Source organism: Geotrypetes seraphini, chromosome 3 (assembly GCF_902459505.1).
Source record: "Geotrypetes seraphini chromosome 3, aGeoSer1.1, whole genome shotgun sequence".
NCBI classification, from domain to species: Eukaryota; Metazoa; Chordata; class Amphibia; order Gymnophiona; family Dermophiidae; genus Geotrypetes; species Geotrypetes seraphini.
This window is the reverse complement of record NC_047086.1, coordinates 132,317,833-132,339,170: the sequence shown is the minus strand read 5'-3', so window position 1 is coordinate 132,339,170 and position 21,338 is coordinate 132,317,833.

Genomic DNA, 21,338 nt, shown 5'->3' with positions numbered 1-21,338 from the left:
GTCACAGCATAGTGATGTGCCCCAACGAGATTATGGATGTGCCATGAGGGATTCCAGAATTTTACTTTATTTTTAAAAATTCCCTTCATAAGTATATATTCGAATAGATGGCACATGCGTCGTGTATGCAAGAATCTGTCAACGTTATGAGTAACTGTGTGCATAAGGATACAACGGCCAAGACAAGCACCATTTTTTGACGTAATTATTCCCTGAAAACTAATGGCAAGTAATTTTATTTTTTTATGCACTAGTTATCCTAACTTGAGCAACAAAGCAATCAAGGCATCTTTACCATTTGGTTCTTCTTATCTTAGCAAACTTGGATTTTCAGCTCTGACAGAAATTAAATTGAAAAAAAGAGAAGGACTGCAGATGGTGGATGATGAAATGCATGTTTGCTTGTCAACTATCGAGCTGCCTTTTGAGTTAATTTGCACTCAAAAACAAGCAAATCCATTGCATTGATTAGCAATTCTATTCTATCTTCTATAGTTTCACCATTGGTTCACCATTGTTACAATTACCCATATGTAGCTTAAAGAACTTTAAATAACTCTCAATTGTAATTTTTTGTTAGTTTTGCAATTTTATAATTTCAGCTTTAATGTGCCACGAAAAACATTTGCTCCATTTAGTGCACCAGAGCTAAAAAAGTTTGAGAGACACTGACTTAACCGGTCAGCACTGAATATTGACTTAACCAGTTAAGTTATATCTGATCAATAAAATATCCAGGCTTACCATCGACCACGAGACTTAGGTAGGCTGCTTCCTGCGGTCTGAATATTGGGCCCCTGGTGTTTATTTTACAAAAAGGCTCCATGTCCATCAAGTTTTCTGTTAAATACCTGGGAGCTATGAATGGCCTAACTTGGACATCAGCTGTTGATGTCGTATGCAAAATTGGGCTTTCTTTCTAAAAAAAAAATAGGTCAGAAACCTTTGAGAATTTAGAAGTTGTTGCATGACATAATTGAATGAATGAGAATATAGGGCTCATTCTCAAAGCACTGAGATTACTATGGGGCTCATTTACTATGAGATTACTATGGGGCTCATTTTCAAAACACAGAGACATCCAAATAATGACCTAAAGTAACATTTGGAGGTCTTAATCACCAACATGTCCAAATCGCCACTTTCAAAACTTCCTAGACATCCTATTAGGCTTTTTGTCTGCAGTGCATCTAAAGTTTAAGGAAGCATGTTGGAGGCATGTATTGGGTGGGCTTAGCACTTGGCCATCTTGTAACTATAATCAAACATTTCCCAAGATGCCCAGCATGCTATTTAGATGTCCAGAGCTAGACCTGTTTTAAAAGGGCATAAGGGCATAACTGACCAGATGACCATTGGAAGGATTAGGTTGTGACCTCCCTACATTCTTTCAGTGGTTATTGACCCTCTCCCATCCCCCAAAGATCTGAATAAAACAGTACATACATGTCTGTAGAACAGACCTGGTATGGGAAATCCTAGAGCAGCACTTAGTAGCCAGGTGGGTAGCTTGGTATAGCCTGGAGAAGCCCGGTGGGTGGGGTAGTGAACCATAGAAAGGAGGTACCAGGCTCATATGCTATTCTAACCACTATATTTATGGTTGAAAGTGTGAGCCCACCAAAACACTACTGTACTGCCATATAAGAGGAAAAAATTTTTTTACTCAGAGAATAGTTAAGTTCTGGAACGCGTTGCCAGAGGTTGTGGTAAGAGCGGATAGTGTAGCTGGTTTTAAGAAAGGTTTGGACAATTTCCTGGAGGAAAAGTCCATAATCTGTTATTGAGAAAGACATGGAGGAAGTCACTGCTTGCCCTGGATTGGTATCATGGAATATTGCTACTCCTAGGGTTTTGGCCAGGTACTAAGGACCTGGTTTGACCACCGTGAGAATAGGCTACTGGGCTTGATGGACCACTGGTCTGACCCAGTAAAGCTATTCTTATGTTCTTAAGTACTAAGGTTGGTACCGTTCAGACTTGCCGTATTTGGTAATTTGATTTTCGATGGGAACATGGGGATAGTGCTGGGCAGACTCACGGTCTGAATCCTACAAAAGTTTGAGATGGTTTGGATAGGCTGGAGTGAGCTTCAAGGCCAGTACACTTTAATTCAATCATCAAGTTGTAATGCATGTAATTAAAGGGCAGAAAGGATGAACCATGCAGGTCTTTGGGCTAGATTCACTAAGCAAACCGATCGTGTACTAATTGGTTTGCGACCACTTTGCGACTCGATTTTCCTCCAACCTGATTCACTAACTTCGTGGCCGATCCTCCTACTCTCTGATCCGCGCATGCAAATGAGGGGAAACAGCATGCAAAGTAGGCAGGCAGCGATTCACTAAACCAAAACTGGAACACTGACTGGGCTGGCCGATCAAGAAACAAGTGACTGCTGGGGACCATTTTCCTGCTTTTTGCCCCAACTCTCTGCCGTGATTCTTCTGCCGCCCTGCTCTGGCCCGATTCTCCTGCTCGATTCTTCCCAACTCTCCTGCCCTTCCCCGCAGTGCAAGCCGTGGTTTTAACCCGCAGGTTTAAAGCAGGTTAAAACCACAGGCTCGCAAAAAAGTAGGGCTCGCAAAAAAAGTGTTTCCTAAAGTTAAAAAAAAGTTTTGTTTTCTGCTTCCGGGCATAGAGGGTCAGTGCATGCGCAGACCATCTACAGATGGTCTGCGCATGCGTCGGGATCGCTGGAGAGCGATCCATGCAGTCGGTTGGGGGCGTGATTCCGATCGCCCTCATTTGCATGGCCTTAGTGAATCTAGCCCATAGTAACATAGTTAATAACAACAGATAAAGGGCTAGATTCACTAAGTCCTATGGATCGGATCCGATCCATGAGCGAGCCGATCCAATCCGTGGTCCTGGGGCTGATTCACGAAGCATCCTCATGCAAATGAGGACGTTCGGAATCATGCCCCCAATCGACTGCACAGATCGCTGAAAAGCAATCCTGACGCATGCGCAGACCATCTGTAGATGGTCTGTGCATGCTTAAAGAGCAGTGACCTTTTTTTTAAAACTTTACTTTTTACTTTTTATAATGAGCTCGTGATTTTAACCTGCTTTATACCCGTGGGCTCACATTGCGGGGGAAGGCCAGGACAGTTGGGGCAGAAGCAGGGTAGCACTCGGAGCAGCGAGCAGGAGAGAGAGCAGGAGAGTCGGGCAGAAGCAGGACGGTGAAAGGGGCAGAGAGAGCAGGGCGGCGATTGGGGTTGAAGCAGGGCGGCGATCGGGGCAGAGAGCAGGAGATGCAGTAGGAAATGACGTGAGCAACTGGTCCCCAGCAGTCCGTTTGTTGATTGGCCAGCCCAGTCGGTGTTCAAGTTTTATGTTAGTGAATCACTGCCTGCTTTACATGTCGTTTTCCCCTCATTTGCATGTGTGGATCGGATCAGATTAGAGGATGATCGGCCACGAGGTTAGTGAATTGGGTCGGAGGGAAATCGGGTCGTTAAATGGTCGCAAAGTGGTTGGGACTTGATCGGTGGGTGAATCTAGCCCTATGTATGTTACTATATGTTCTGTTGTGCAGTCAAAATGGCAGTTCTTTGGAAAAATTTCAGAGTAAGGGTGAAGTAGTGTAGTTATTTCTTTAAAAGTTTATTTAATGTAAACCAAAACAAACAAAAAAACCCCAAAAGAACAATATCTGGTAAAATTTTGCTTTTTGATTGAATTGCTACAGACTTGAAACTTCAGAACAATCAAAGGGAGTTTCAGAACATACCCTGTTGCCTTTCATTGGCTTTTCAAGAAACTGCAGGTCTGACATTTGAACTGATCTGCTCATATAGGTGCATCCAACTTCTGGCCATTACATCAGAGGGCAGTGGAAACTGGCCAATGATGGACAGTTTCCACTGCACTCTGATGTAATGTCTCCCTTACCAGACGTGTAAAAACAATTTTCTGTAAACAATTTACAGAAAAGAGTCTGAGACTCTGCACAGTGCCCTATATTCATATTTATTTGGTATCCCAGATAAATATGAATACTGTCAAGTTTGGTAAACCAAGATCTCGAATGTCCCTAACAGATAAACTTAGCTGAAAGCATTCTGGTTTCCAGGTATAGATCCCAAACTCCAGGCTTCTGAGATATCTCCCAGTTTCCTAAGGCCTGGAAAATATTTTTTTAAAACACCATCCTATAGAGTATTATAAATAAAAGGAAATTCTCTTGTGTGTACAGGCTGGTTCACCTTTCAGACACTGGTCAGTATTCAAAAATATTTATGTGGTTGGAGATGATGTTACATGCACAAGAGCGTCCCTCTCCCCATAATAAAAACAATACCTCAGGTCAATTATACAATATAACTGTAACTATTTTAATAGCTAAATAGCCAAAGTTGTGCTTTTAAAAAAGGACATGGCTATGAGTGCTCCTGGGTTGGTTAAAAATTATTTCTGTGCTATTGGGCATATTCGACCATTATTCATTTATTTGTTTTTATTAACTGCATTTATGAAGAGCTTCACCTAAGACAGTGTACAGTAAGTATAATGTGAGACAAATATAATAGAAATATAAATGCCATCAGAATACAAATTATACCAGGGATCTTACCTGATACTTGTGACCTGGATTGGCTACTGTTAAAAACAGGATATTGGGCTTGATGGACCTTCCCAGTATGGCAACTCATGTTCATAAGGATGGAGGAAAACTCATACAACATCAGTAAACGCGATGCTCACACTGTATGTACATCTTAAAGTGAAACATCTTAAAATGTCACTAGGGGCAGGTGCAGTTGAGGTCACGATTCCCTATTAATCAACCTAGTTGCTGCCAAATGCTCTGCTGCAAGGTCAAGAGCCTAGATAACCAGAGGTTTGAACTGTGGCATCACTGGTTTTTAAGGCTGCTTGTTGTTGCAAGGCTTACAGATGAGAGAAGGCTGAATGTGAAAACCTTTTGCTGAACTGCATAGAAGAGCGGAGAACTGAAGAGGAAGAACCCAAAACAAATAGAAAGAGGCACTGATCTGCAATCAAACACAAGCAGACCAGCAGTACTAGAACAGTGCAATTTAATCACACAAATATTCAAGCGCCCGGCGTGGCCACATTTCGCACAACTGCTGCATCAGGAGTTAAACTGTTGTATACACAAATAAATTAATTAAAATTATAATGTGAATAAATAAATAAAAATCATAATATAAATAAATCATAATCCCCCTCCCCCCTTTTACTAAGCCATGGTAGGGGTTTCTACCGTGGCCCAGAATGCTAAATGCTCTGATGCAGCAGCTCAGTGTCAGAGCACTTAGCGCTCCGGGACACGGTAGAAACCTCTACCATGACTTAGTACAAGAGAGCCAATATGAACTAATAAATTAATTAAAAGCATAAAATGGATTGAGTGATCTAAAACACGACATACACTAATAAGATGTAATATGCAAATAAATTAAATGTTCAAAATTACAAAAAAAAAAAAAAAAAAAAATTGCAGAAGATAACCTGAATGGACCATGTATTAAAAAATGTGGAAGAGCATTTTTGAAATGACATCCAAATCTGAGTTTGGACATTTTGCAGAGCACACATAAAAATCCAGTAACAAAACATCTATCTTTTTGTCTCAAAACTTGCCATTTCTCAGATGTGCTTGTCCTCGGTGCATCTATTTCTTTGAAGCATTTTAGAAAAAAAAACAAAAAACACATCCAAAAGAAAAACACACAGAAAAACAAGCCATTGGGTTATAGGAGGGGCCAGCAGTTTTAATTGACTGGCCACATAGATATCCCAGCAGAGCAGTGGGGCAGCCTAGGAGTCACTGCAGTGAACTTCACATAAAAAGGCCCAGGTACACATCTCACCATAACTCTCTTATTGTATATGGTGAGCCTTCTAAAACCCACCCAAAACATACTGGATCCAACTGCACACTTCACCAATAGCCCTTACGCCTATAGGTGCCATCTATATATAAATACAGTGGGATTTGGGTGCATTTTGGAAGGCTCACGTATTCCACCATAAGTGTAATAGTTAGAGTGGGATACAGACCTGAGTCCCCATCTCTACTCCACTAAACTACTCCCAGAACCTGCTTGCTGTTCTACTAGGACTGGCCATAACAACTGAAGCTATCATACAGGCAGGTGTGTACTGTACAATAGAGCAATACAAGAGCACTATAACATTTTCATCTTTGTTTTCCATTCCTTTCCAGATAATTTCTAACATTCTATTTGCTTTCTTAGCCACTGCTACATATTGAGCTGAGGGTTTCAACGTATCCTCAATGATGACAGCTAGATCCTATTCCTGAGCTGTGACTTCTAACGTGGAACCATGCATCGAATAGTTATGGTTCAGGTTCCTCTTCCCCACATGCATCACTCTGCACTTGCTCACATTAAACGTCATCCGCCATTTTGATGCCCAGTTTCTCAGTGTAATGGTTACAGAACCAAAGCAGGAAGCTTTACAATACAAACTGAAAGTAAACATACACACACAGATGTGGAGGCAAAACAGGTTATTTGAAAACTGCCCACCCTTCCTGCAGATAAAAATGCTCTGATGGTTCTCTTTCACTTTATATGGCTGTTAGGATTTATAGATTTGCTTTGATTGAAGCCAGCCCCAAGTCCGAACCAACTGTTCAGGATATGGCATTGCCTCAGTGATGAAACAATCAAACTTAATTTCCTTCTAAGTTACTCTGATGGGAAGAGAAGACATATCTATGAAGGAGGAACTGCTTATTTATTTCTAATACTGCAACAAAGCTGTTTTTTTCCCAACCCCTCTTTCTCCTTTTTCTACCTACAATGTAACTTTACCCATCCATTCCCTCTCTCCTCACTGTCAAGTCCGTCTTGTTAATGTCTTTAATGTTCACTATATATTATTTAGATTACTTAACATTTCTTCAATTGTTCCTATTCTTATCTATCTCTTTTAAATCTAATGTAAACCGTCCAGATATTTGCTTGATGGTCGGTATATTAAAATCTAATAAACTTGAAACTTTAACTTGAAACTGATAATGATCCCATGTCTAATCTACAAAAAGAAGAATTAAGAGCTTTTCTTGGGGCTCTAAAGAAACATTTCTCTGCAATTTTTACTCATTTGGCCTCTGTCTAATCAGCGAATAGCAGTCTGAGATTGAATCACATCTTTTTTTTTTTTTACTGCTGGAGCCACATGTCTGATTGTGACCAATATTGATCTTTGAGGTACCGTTTTGGCCTGAGAAATACTTTCTGTGGTCACCAACAGGATTGCTTAGGGGCATAGATGACCTCCATAGGAAATGCTATAGCAGGACAGACTTTGCCAGTTAATCTGTTCTGTTTCTGCTGAAAATAAGTTTTGTTTGCACTGATGTTTATAAAGGGAGGAACTTTAACAAGGTAAAGTAAACAAAACAGTAAGTTCATTGACTTTGGGTTTGGCGACAAAAACCAAATTCCTTTAATCTTTTGTTTGGAGCATGAGTAGAGATTATTTTTTCATTCTCAAAGTGTAGAGAGAATTTCTGGGCTCTTTTATATTCTCTACTGTTAACTGAGACTCCCCTGGTTTTTATTTTTACATTTTTTTGTCTCCAAACAGTAACTGGATTCTCTGGTGTTATATGCTCTAACAATGCAGCAAAGAGCACTACTTTGGCTTTGTAAAAGGGGCCCTTAGCCATTCTCTCTCAGATTCTATATATATTGCGCCCAAAGTTGCACACTGAATTTTGGGCAAGTGCCCAAGACTCGCGCACAATTGAATTGATTAACTAGCCCTTAACTTGAAATAATTGAGCAATGGCAATCAATTATTCTAGTTAATTGGCTTTGACAGGTGGTTGCACAACTTTTATCATGCGTATATCCCAACAGTTGTGCATAAATTATAGAATTAGGTTGCTCGGTGCCTGTTAATCTCTGGCATTTACACCTATTTTTAAGTGTTAAGAGCAGATCCACTCCTAAGCACAATTCTATAAAGCATGCACACCCTTTATAGAATCACATTTGACACCGATTTCTTTGGGCATGGAATTTTGAGGATCAAATTTAAATTAGGCATCACTGCCTTTAAGATCCTGACAGGGAATGCCCCTAACTACCGTTGGCTACCCTACTCCAGGGTGCCTCCAACAGATATTGCACCAGAAATCTTTTCCACTTAAAATTCCCAGCATGCAACAATATAAAGTCTATTAGGCAAATTTCCTTATCCATCCAATATCAATTAGCAAAATGCTGGAACCAACTACCATTTACACTATGATCTTGTGACCACTATCTCAGATTCAGAAAACTTTTTAAATTGTGACCACTATCTCAGATTCAGAAAACTTTTTAAAGCATTTCTATACAAAGACAGGGATCCAAAACTGAAGTAACTGAAATGGTAATTGTGAAAGAATGTTTCTAAACCGTCTAATATAGGGATCTCAAAGTCCCTCCTTGAGAGCCACAATCCAGTTGGGTTTTCAGGATTTCCCCAATGAATAAGCATTGAAAGCAGTGCATGCACATAGATCTCGTGCATATTCATTGGGGAAATCCTGAAAACCCGATCAATGGTCTAATACAACTCCTGGAACATAACAATGAGCCAACGATGATCTGCTTGAACTTGTAACTATGTATTTGTAACAATGACCTAACTGTATTAATAAATGTACTGATCTATTTGTACTAGCAATTCTGTTGAATGTCCGTGTCAAACTGTCCATTGTAACTTTATGGGTAACTGACCCAATCTCTTGTAATGTAATCTGACCTTGAACTGAATAGGTAAAGGTGGAATAGAAAACCTGATTAACATAACATAATATAACATATTTGCTGGATTTGACGAATATGGAAGATCTAGAGGATCTGTTTTTTTGCCTAGTCCCAGAGTCAAATGCAATTAACTGGTGGAAACAGGAAGTGAGCTGGAGTTAAAGTACAATGTAGAGTGGGGTTCCTCAAATCCAGTCCTTGAAGGCCACAACCAATCCAGCCTGGTTTTCAGGATTTCTACAATGAATATGTATGAGATCTGTTTCCATCCACTGCTTCCATGGCATGGAATTAGATCTCATATACTCGTATTTATTGTGGAAATCCTGAAAAACAGGCTGAGTTGTGGCCCTCAAGGACTGGATTTGAGGATCCCTGAAGTAGAGGGGTCAAGCCCAGGACCTTTGAAGACAAAAGCAGAAAAGAGAAACTGGAATCAACATTAACCAAAAAAAACCAAAATAAATATTCAGACAACGAAAAGTAGAAAAGAGTTTTGAGTTTATTAACTGGAATATGTTGGCTTTGGGAAATGTGCATTGTGGATGTCTTTGTTTTGTGTTCAATATAAAAGGAGTTGCATTCCTGTTTTATTTCTCCAGTGATCTAGTACATGCTGCATTGTCTGCTTGGGTTTCCCAGTTCAACTCTTGTTTTCAAGTAGGGGGAAAGGTAGGAAGAGAAGGAAGGGGGGGGGGAGAATTTATTCAGAGATGTTTGGTGTTGCCTTACAGTTGCATGGAAGAAAATCTGTACACTTTTATGGTGAACTTTGTTGTTTGTTTTGAATGTAAAAATAAAGAGAAAAAAAGAAATCAAGTGAAAATAAACAAAAACAGAAGCAAGCAATCAGGTAAATAAATAAATAAATAAACAGAATCAGGGGTGGGATCAGGGGTAGGGGTCAGGGAACCCAGTGTACCTTTTTTGCCTAGGGTCCACAAAAGGATTAATCCTGCCCTGAGGATTAATCCTGTCCAACCAAGGATTTATTGAATACCTCTTTACAAAAATTTTATTTATGACAACTGTAATGAATTACAGCGAAGATACACAGCAAAACTGTTATGCTTCTGGGGTATTAATTAAAAAAAGAAAATCATAAGAACAGATAATAAACCAAATTTTTAACCCTAAAACATATTTAGTAAGTCCTCAAGGACAATTACAAGAGGAATCTTTGAAAATACATTAGAATAATCCAATGGCATACAATAACCAGAATGCCTCTCTCTTACTGGAATCAGAAGATGCCATCTTGAGTAATACTCGAGTGTCCTCCAGTGGAAAAGCAGCCTATATTATCTCTGGTATTATAAAATAAAGCTTGGTACCTCCACTGAGACACTGTGCGAAATCAATCATTTGCCCTTAAAATCATTCATTGTGACCTAGTTATAAAAATGATTTTTGCATTTTAGGGGTCAGAAACTGCCACTTGTTTCACAGTAACTATATATATTTCAACTCTGGCCATATGGTCTGCATCTACCATCAATTTCTCTATTTGTCAGACCTAGGTTTTAATTCATAAAGAGTCTTTGATTTTACTGCAAAGGATGCCATTAATTTGGAAAATAGCAACTGCAAGAAGCTGCACCACATAGCAGCACCACAAAGCAGGTCTCAATCCCTTGTCAGTAATATAGAAAACCAGTTCCAGAAGATGCCACCAAAGTAGGGTTACCAGATTTTCTGTTTAGAAGGGAATGAGGGCAGTAGAGGGTATTATGGTGCCTATAAAACTGGCACCATTCAGGACAGTGTTTAGTGCAATTCTATAAAAGGCATATAAAATACATAGAATCATGCTTAGCGGCCGTACACTTCAGTAATATTTAGGTGGATCCATTTAGGCCAAGAAAAACCAGGCCTAAATAATTGTTCCTAACCCCCTCTTTTACTAAGGTGCACTAACCGATTAGTGAGCGCTAATAGAATTAGCGCATGCTAAACGCTAACGCATCTATAGACTAACATGCACGCGCTAGCGTTTAGCACATGCTAAAACGATTAGCGCGCGCTAATCGGTTAGCGCACCTTAGTAAAAGAGGGCCTAAGTTGTGTGTGGATTGGGCAAACAGTGCACTTAACTTTTAGGAATGCCCATGACCTGCTCATTCTCCTCCCCGGCCACGCCCCATTTGGGGATTCATGGTTTTTTAGACAGTGTTTAAATTTCGATTATGAGCCCCATACTCTTCAATTTCAAATGTATGCGCATAATATTTCATGGAACAAATGACGGGCACAAATGCATCAATCAAAATTTCTTGACAGTTTTCAAAGGGTAACCATTTCAAAGCTGATGTAAAGTCTGTGAGTATAAATTACTCTCAGTTGTCTTTATATTTACAGTTTATAAATTGCTCCCAATGATTTATACTTATGTACATTTACAGATTTTTTTGTACGGGGTGCCAATTTTGCCTTTTCCATTTTTGGTTATGCAGCACAGACATGCCTACCTGACCAAGGAACACGTAGCCTCAAAAATCAAATGTAAATAAAGTCACTTATCCCCTCCTTTACAAAACCGCACTGGTGTTTTTAGCACTGCCTTGGCGATAACCGCTTAGACGCTTATAGGAATTCTATGAGCATTGAAGCGGTTACCGCGGTGGCCAGTGCTAAAAACGTTAGCGTGGTTTTGTAAAAGAGGGGGATAGTAATTGTAAAATGTAAGTGTTTATTACATTGCTGGGAACAGACTGTGTGGAAAACTACTTCTTATTAAAAGATAAAATAAATAAATCCCTGCTGGTACAAGGGTTAGCCTCATAGGTATTCTATAAACTGCTAAGTACCAAATTATGCTAAAAGGACTTGGGTTTTTGGATCTCACAGCATCATCTTTTTTTTTTTCTTTTTTTTTAATGGGATTTGATACACTACTTTTCTGTGGTACAATCAAAGTGGTTTACATTTATAATTTTTTAAATGGTCAAACATGAAGCTCCTTTAATTAACACACAGAAAGCAGAGAAAGCTGGGAGCATTTATGTCCTGGTAAGAGACTAAAGACTGCTTCTCCAAAGCTTAGAGCTTGTCCTCATTAACAAACAGAAGTGCTTATTTTGGACAAAATGGAACCATATGTGATGCAACTTCTAAAAATTTTGGCAGAAATGTCAAAACTAAACATGCTTCATCCAGACCCAGGAGGTTGCAAAGGAACAGAATCATGAAGGTTTTCATGTAAGGGAACTAGACCATAGAGTACATGCAGATAAATGGAACCACATTAAAGCCCCAGCCAGTGGTATAATTAGGACTGAATGGGCTCTTGGTGGATAAATTAAGCTGGGTCCCTATACTACCATTTCTCCTAAGGTAGTGGGGAACAGAGGCAGAGGAGGAATCCCTTCAGAGCTCCAGTAAACAAACTCTGAATAAAACAAACATATTCCAAATCTACCATGTTTCCCCAAAAATAAGACCTACCCTGAAAATAAGTCCTAGTTGCTGGCAGCAGCGATTCCCTGTGCACCCGTCCCCTGCCAACCCCTCCATCTTTCCCGCCAACCACGAGACCAAAATACTGTATCTTGTAACAAACATCAGCATCGCAGCAATCTAAACAGGCTGCTTCGCGGCCTTCTCCTGCCTGGGCATTCCTCTGCCGCATCACTGATGATGTCATCAGCAACGTGGCACACGCGCCTGGGTAGGAGAAGGCCGTGAAGCAGCCTGTCTAGATTGCTGCAATTCTGCCGTTTGTTACAAGGTACAGTATTTTGGTTGGCAGGAGAGATGGAAGGGTCAGCGGCGGGGTGGGGAGGGATACAAGCTGTAAGGGTTCTGCTGCACAATGGGGTGGGGGAGAGGAATGCAAGCTGCAAAGGTTCTGCTGCATAGGGGGATGGGAGGGATAGAAAGACACTGCACAAGGGGATGGGTGAGAGGGGAGGACAGATGCTGCACATATGGCAGAAAGAAAGGAAATAGGAAGAATTGGGGTGAAGGAGAGGAAGGGAGAGATGATCATGGTACATGAAAAAAAGAAGACCTACCCCCAAAATAAAACCTAGTGCCTTTTTTTGGGCCCAAAATTAATATAAGACAGTGTCTTATTTTCAGGGAAACACGGTAACTAGAAAGCTTATCATCAGAAGACGGATCAATCTTCAATATCACGATGGAATACTATGAAGAGTATACTTAAGTCAACAAACTAGTAATAAAAAGATAAAAAACAAATCCCAAAGATGCTTTATGCCTGCCACTACTTCTTCCGTGGAAACAGGCACATTCGACTGACTTAACTGATCTCCAGTTAATTTAGGCGCAATCACATCCCTGAAAAAGGTATCTCTCACTTTCTTGTCTAAGGGCTTCTGGGCATACAGGTCACTGTCTCAACCCTCCTCCCATTCCATGCTCCCCTTGCTCCCCCTCTTCTCACCTGTCTCTCTACAAATGCCTGTAAATTTTGTCCTATATTTTACTGTGAATGTCAATTGTAACCCGTTCCGAGCACCCAGGAGAATGGAATAGAAATCCAAATAAATAAATAAATACATGTTCTTCTGTACTTTATTTTATTGTAGTTCTTTCCCATTTTTTCCTGATAGTGAAGTAAGTCTAGTGTCCTGTGTTGCTTCAGCAGGAAAGTGAAACACAGGACTTTGAGATGGCCTGGGCTTTAGGACTGATTCTGATCCCCGAAGTTTGGTAATCGCATGTGCTTATTGTCCGACTCCTGATGCAGGCGTTGTATGCGGAAACACTGCTCTTGTTGGGTCAATAAGACAAGTCCCTGTTCATTGAGGTCCTATGTGCTTTCTTCGCTGCAATGTGTTTGGTGCGCTCTATCCCTCTGTGTAGGTTGTCACCACTTTCAACCATACAAACATTAAATTGCCCTGTTACCTTGGGGCCCCTTTTATAAAACCCCAGTAGTGATTCTTCTGCGGCAAATGCACCAAAGCCCAAAGGAATTGCCAAGTTTCAAAGTTTATTTATAATTTGATATACCGACCACCATCATCACGTATCTGGTCGGTTTACAATGCTAAAAATATAAAATTTGAAAGTAAAAGAAGATGGGGGGGGGGGGTGAAGCAGGGTTATGACGTAGACATTGACATCAACAGGTACGAGAAGAGCTTGGGTTGGGAAGAATAATAATTACATTGTGAAATAAAAATAAAGGAAGGTACATGGGAAAGGGAAAATATAGCAGGGGTGTCGCTTCCTAGAAGCGGTTCTCATAGAAAGTTTGCTGCGGCTGGAAATAAAAAAGGATTTTATCTTATGCTTTCATATGAGCCTTGAAACAAGGTTTTGAGTTTAACATAGAAACATAGAAATAGACGGCAGATAAGGGCCATTGCCCACCGCAATGACCCTCCCCCACCTAACTCAGTGAATAGATCCCACGTGTCTATCCCATTTGGCCTTAAAATCAGGCACGCTGCTGGCCTCAGTGACCTGAAGTGGAAGACTATTCCAGCGGTCAACCACTCTTTCAGTGAAAAAGAATTTCCTGGTGTCACTGTGCAGTTTCCCTCCCCTGATTTTCCACGGGTGCCCCCTGGTTGCCGTGGGACCCTTGAGAAGGATCCCATGGCAACCAGGGGGCACCCGTCCAGAGAAGTTTCATGGCGAAGATGAATGGGCTTTGGTGCCTTTGCTGTAGGGGTCTCAGTACGGTGGCCATATAAAAGGAGCCCATAGTTTGGTGCTCTCAGCTGAAGAGTATCCCAGTGACTTACAGCTGATGCCCAGTGAGATCAGTGTTTTTACAATCATGTTTCACTTTATGCTTTGCAGATTTCATAATGCCACGACCAATTATGTATTATTAAATTTTCTAATGATTCATTTTATTACCAACACACATTTCCTTTGGCAACATAAAACTCTGCAACTATTTTCTGTGTCATTGTAGATATTGAGCTGACAGGCTGAGATGTAAGAGGCTTCAGAATGATTTAAGTCTGAACCTCCTTACTATAATTGCTACATTAATTTTAAGCTGCTAACATCTGTTTGCCCATTTTCTAACATTATGAGGCCATCTCTTTGGATCATTTTGTAGCTGTGTCCATTGATATTCTCTTAGAAGATTTATTTCCTTATTTAGGGACCTCTGCAATTAAACTTGCATTAAAACCAATTTCAGAGAGGGCTTCAAATAAACTCAGCAAACTTTTTAAAAAATCATGTCCTAACTCATGCAAAAAGATTTAGTATACTTGAGGTAAAAAAAAAAAAAAAGAAGCCAGAAATAGCTTTCTCAGATTGTTCCTAAGCCAAGAAACTCAAAAATGCATTGGCTATACAGCATAAGCATGTCACATATCAAATTTGAATAAATAGCATGATTACACTAAACTGAGCATGCTCAACTCTCTTTTCCTCTTTGTTCTTCATCTGACTACCAGTGTTGCCAGATACTTTTTTATAATCTCGCCCAATTAACTTGAAAAACCAGCCCAAAACCACTGTATGAAGGGGTGCTGAAAGTTCTCAGCCTAACTAACTTTAGTTGGGGCAGTCTCCACAAAGTAACGTCTGAACATACTCACAGAAGATACAAAACAAAATTCATAGCCACAAAACAACCCTTTCTAATCGGATTAAAATTGCTCCCCAGATCTGGAAGTTCCTTAACACTCTATGGGGAGGGGATCGGACAGTGGTGTACCTAGAGTATTTGTCACCCAGGGCCGATCATTTTTTAACACACCTCCCCCTCAATATAAAAAGGGATTGGAGGAGTACATCGGCTGGACTCTCCCCCTCCCCCACCCCTGCCCCTTTTGGTACGCTACTACCTGCGGAAGGGGATTTTGGTTTCCAAAAGTTATTTTAAAATGTATTAAAATTAGTCCAATAAAAAGATTACCTTATTCACATTTTCTATTTATAACTATACAGTATATGAATACAGTTACAATACTACTTTATTCTAAAGCAACAATAAAAATCTCTTTTTTATCATCTCTGGTTTCTGCTTTCCTCATCTTCTCTTCACTTTTCATTCCATCCAGCATCCACACTCTGTCCCTTCCATTTTTCTTTCTGTCTCCATTCCCTCCCCCATGCTCTGGCATCTCTCTCTTTTCCTTTCCTTCCCATCACAACTCACCGCATGGTCTGGCATCTGCTTCCCTTCCCCCATGTCCTGGGATCTCTCTCCTCTCTTCTCCTTCCATCTTTCCCTCTATGCTCTGGCATCTCTCCTTTCTTTTCCTCATCCATTCCTTCCCGATGATCTGGCGTCTATGTTTCCTTCCCTTCCCTCCCCCATGCACTGGCATTTCTTCTCCTCTCCTTCCCTTCCACCTCTCCCTCCTCTTCCATGCTCTGGCATATCCTCTCTTTCCTTTCCCTCCCTCCCTCCTTTTTCCCTAGTCTAGCTTGTTTGTCACCTTTCCTTCCCTACCCCCATGCTCTGGCATCTCTTCCTCCCCCCCCCTCCATGGCCTGGTATCTCCTTTCCTTTCCCTCCTTTCCCTTCCTACTTTCCTTTCCTTTTTTCCTTCCTCCTCCTTTCCCACCCACCTTTTGTTCCTCTGGCATCTCTCTTTCATCTCCTCTCCTTTCCTTGGTCTTCCTTCACCCCCCCTCCCTCTCCCCAATCGAGTGCAGCATTTCTCTGATCCTCCCTCCCTCCCTTTGTCACCCTGCAGTCACCAGTGCAATGTTTGTAATTTGCTGCTCTAGTCAGCGTCAGATCTTCCTCTCTGCCGGGTCCTGTCTTTGCAGAAACAGGAAGTAGGCATGACCCTGAGAAGAATGCCTGATGCCAACCAGAACAGCGAATTGTGAACCAATGGGACTGGTCTTCCCTCCCTGTGGTCTCCCATCCATCCCTCTTGTTTTCACTCACTTCCCTGGATTTGATCCGGCACCTCTCCCTCAAACCCTTCCCCCACCACTCAATCCTACCATCAAACTCATGAGATTGCCCACCAAGTCCGCAGCTTTCCTTCTCCTTCCCGTCCAACACAAGTTGTGCCATGATGCAGCCCAAATATCCACACAAAAATCTAAAACCAGCCCAAAAAACCCGCAACCAGCATTTCAAAGCAGCCCAATTGGGCAGAAAACTACAGACTTGTCAGTTGGTGGGATTTTACCAAAAGACAAAAAGCCCACCAAGAATTAGGTCTTAAATCTCCTCTGGAGTGAGATCATGTTACCTAAGATCACCCTCCAGGAAGTCCAAGAACTGGCTTGGCTTCTTACATATACTTTCAGCTTCCAGAACCTGCTGGAACCAATAAGTTGGGTCCCTGACAGTTTCAGAGGTGTCTGCAAGTCTGCATGTACTCTGCTTTTCCCTTGGTAACCTAGGTGCAAATAACTTTTTTCAAATATACAGCTCACAAGTTCAAATCCTCCTACTGTTTCCAATTATCACCCCTTTCTGTAAATAACTGCCACACACTCTATGCAGCTCTAAAAGTAAGAGCTGCCCTGCACCCAACCAGGCTGTAGACACAGCACTGATGATTTTAAACTGCACATAGCAGAGGAAGGGGTAAAATGCGGACCTGATGGACCTCGCGGATCTAAAACTGCACGTTCTTAAAAATCTGAGGTCCGTGCCACTTGTAATCAGTTTCTGGCTCTGACAGACCTCTATGACAATTTAGCGCTGACGGATCCATCTCAGCATAGGGAAGGAAAAGTATTAGGATCCGTCAGCGCTAAAATGTCATCGAGGTCTGTCAGAGTCAGAGACTAGTGCTGGAGCGGCTCTAAAAGGAATCCTTTAAACCAGTTTCCTGCAGCCCCAGTAAATTAAAAAATCTGAGGTCCGCGGCTCTGACAGACCTCGATGACAATTTAGCGCTGACAGATGGCTACAATCAATTACGTATGTAAAATGATGCACTGAGGTGCAAGCATTTACACCTGCCATTGATATGGTATAAGTCAGAGGTATCCAACCTGCAGCCCAAGGGCCGCATGCGGCCCCGGTTAAGGGCAATGCAGTGTTTTCCTCTGCTGCCCCCGGGTGTTTATCGTCTTGCCAGCTCCCTCCTCTGTTTGCGCAGCCCCAGAAAAATTTTTTTCGGCCAATGCAGCCCAGGGAAGCCAAAAGGTTGGACACCCCTGGTATAAGTGATTGCGCCTAAGTTTTGGTGGGCCAACGCGGGTTTGAACGAGTATTCCATAATGACGTAGGCACACCTAAGTGCAGTTCTAGAATTGGTGCTAAGAATGCCCCATTGTAATTCCTACATTGGGGCACCAAGTTAAAGAATTGCCTCGTATGTCTTCTTTATCAGTAAAGTATCTTCAAAAAGTGGTAATAGATGACAGTTTTGGGGAAAAAAGGAGTATGCGAGGGGGCAGTATACAGAGAATCTGGCTAACTTGACTCAGCAGGGCATTGGCATCTGACCACGCCCACCTCTACAACCACTCTCCAGTGTAGGCACCATGATGGCAGTACCACATTGCTCACTATTTCCTCAGACTCACAGCAGTGAATCCTGAACTTAATCCAAAAGAATTGATCAACTGAAATAAATTTTTTTTGAAGGCGGGGAAGGAGTGTGTGGAGGTGGGGGTGGGGTGAAGAGGGCGGGGGAGGGGTGACACTGCTCCGGGCATCTCTCACCCTCGCTACGCCACTGGTCTCACTTTTTAGTTACCTATAAACCTGTAAGTAGTATGAACTTGAATCTATAGTTTATCACTGTTCACTTCTCAGAGACCAAAACATTTTGGCCTGGGTTCTCTAAATGGCGCCGAATTTTTAGGCGCCAGTAGATGCTCAAGCTCAGTATAAAATGCCATTCAAACAACATTTTTAACTGAGTTTCAAGGCGCCTAAAAAAATTGGTGCCGGAATTGCATCTCTGTAGGCGCTTTAGGCTGCCTAATGCCACATGGGCATGGCTAACACCAGACGTGGCGTTAGCTGGCCTAAAGCACCTATGTAGGTATGATTAACAAAGAGAGGCACCGGAAATGTAGGCCTGGAAGATCCTGGCTTACATTTCCAATGTCTATCTTTCCTGGAAGCGTGATTCTCTCTAAGGCGCCATCGCATGATTGACTAGTGTTCAGTAGTCGCTTTTTAGGCAGCCTCCGATATTGGTGCCATATAGAGAATCCAGGCCTTTGTATGGATTGAGCTTAATATGTTTCCCTCCCCTTGTTCAGTCCTGCTAGATAAATACTATAATATCTTCTTACTTCTGCTCCCCTACAGATAAAATAAAGCTAAGGTCTTTAAGCAGGGAGTTTCATGGATAGTACCTGTTCAATGACAGATCAGTACACTTAAAAGAAAAATATATCCAATCTAATTAATCATGAAAGCGCATGTCTTGTTTATGCTTACATCTGACTTTTAGCTAGTTTCAATGCCCTCTTAAGAATAAAAGATCTTGTGTGAAAATCTTAGCACTACTAAGGAAATGTTGATTCGGGGTATGTTTTTCCTACTTCAAAACTGAGCAAATGGCGTCTATTGGCAGTCATTCCCCTTGTCTCCACCCTAGCTTGGCATACATACCAGCTTTGCCACAGTTTCAGGCCAATGCAAATATAGTAGTTTTCAGAAACAGGTCAAAAAGTGAATTTGCTCATTTTTAAAACTGAAAAACATCGTTTAAAAAAAAAGTTTGCTTATTTTTAATGGGAGAGTACTACTCTGTAGAAAACATTTGATCACAGCTGTTTTCTCTAAAGGGCTTTATATAGTCTTAGTGCAGGTTTCATCTGAAAACAGAATCTGCACCACAGCCTCCAAAAGGTTTGACCTAGAGACATTTCTGGTTAGCCTATGTTATTTGTGTAACCCTAATCTCACTCACACAATCTAGGGGCACCATCTAGTTCTTTGGGTCAGGCACCTGCAACCAGTACATACACAAAGAAAGACTGAGTTCGAGTTGGGCGTAGGCCAGGGTCAGGCTAAATCCTGAAAGGCTGAAGGATATCTTTCCCTATATTCCAATCACTCCATGCTGTCTTTCGCTTAATCGGAATAAATCAATCTGAGACTGCTTATAAATTGATAACTTGAACTTTACTTGTAGATTTGACTTGCAGTTTCAAACTATTTACAAGAGTTTCTTTAATCAAACCTTTAGTCATAGTTCCAATTCAAAGACACTTCAGTCATTCCCTCATCATGTTCCCTATTCTCTTCACAAAATTCCTTCAGTTCTTGTGGTGAGCCGCTCATGGATCCCACCATAAGCAGATGCTCTCCTGCCTTACAAGAACAGGCAGTGGACGCAGGAGGGCTAGGGCAGGATTGGGGGCAAGGCTAGGGCAGGATTGGGGCCAGGACTGGGGTGTAATGGGGCGGGGATGGGTGGAACTGGGCAAGCCTGGGGGTGGGTCTTGGGGTCCAGATTTTCCGTTTGGAAAATCTGGTAACCCTAGTTCCTGCATGGGACAGCATTTAACAAAAAACATAGTAGAATATTTAGAATGTTCTTAAACAGAATGCAATGGGAAGGAGGCTTAAAACTCCGGATGGTTCAGGTGCCTAAGGCCTTAGGTCCTTCCCTGGGGCATCCCAGGATGTCATCCTCAACACAATACAAAAGGACAATCTTAGTAAGAATCAAAGAGTTTTCACTGTGAAAGTTAAAAATGTTATTTTAAGAAATATATGACAAAATTAAATGAAATGACAAATTAATAAAACCCTCTAACCCACCACATTCTAAACAATTAGTTTTTATATTTGAGGGGGCACCACAAACTTGGACATTTGTGGATGGACCCTAAGATTTAGTAAGATTGAGACACTGGTGTTTAGCAGTTTTTGTTCAGCACTCAGTGGTGTCTTCTAAAACAAATGCGAGAATACTAGTGATGTAACTGAAGAATTTGCGAATTGGGGATTTTTCCCCTCATGCAGATATTTGAGCAAAAAGAAACTGCTGCTGTTACTGAATCTCTCTTTACGTAAAAAAGCATTATTAAATATTTAGTTGATTTATCTAGTGTCCATCCATGTATATTTTTTTAATACAATAGGAGTTTGATATTTTGGAGAGAACATAAGAACAAAAAAATTGCCACATTGGTATCAAGCCCACTATCCTGTTTCCAACAGTGGCCAACCCAGGTCCTAAGTACCTAGCTAGATCCCATGTAGTAAAAATATTTTCTCCAGTTTATTTTAAATCTACTACTTAGTAGCTTCATCACATGCTCCCTAGTCTTAGTATTTTTGAAAAAAATAAACAAATGATTCACATCTGCACTTCCTACTCGATTCAGTATTTTATAGACCTCTATCATATCACCCCTGAGCTGTCTCTTCTCCAAGCTGAAGAGCCCGGGCCTTGCCACTTTAGCCTTTCCTCATAGGGAAGTAAAACCATCTCTATTATCATTTTCATCACCCTTCTAGAATTTTGTCCTTCTGGAACGCCCTTCTGAAATGAAACAGTTGTTGAGCCAATCCTAGAACAATGTGGAAGTCATCCAAGCTTTGTAATGCCATCTCCAATGGACTAAGTCAAAAAAAACTTTTGGTCTAGTATCACAGAGTGATTGAACAAAAATATCCTCACTGCAATATTCTGCAGAGTTTGTAATCTTTTCAACAATCCTTTAGCACAGTGGTTCCCAACC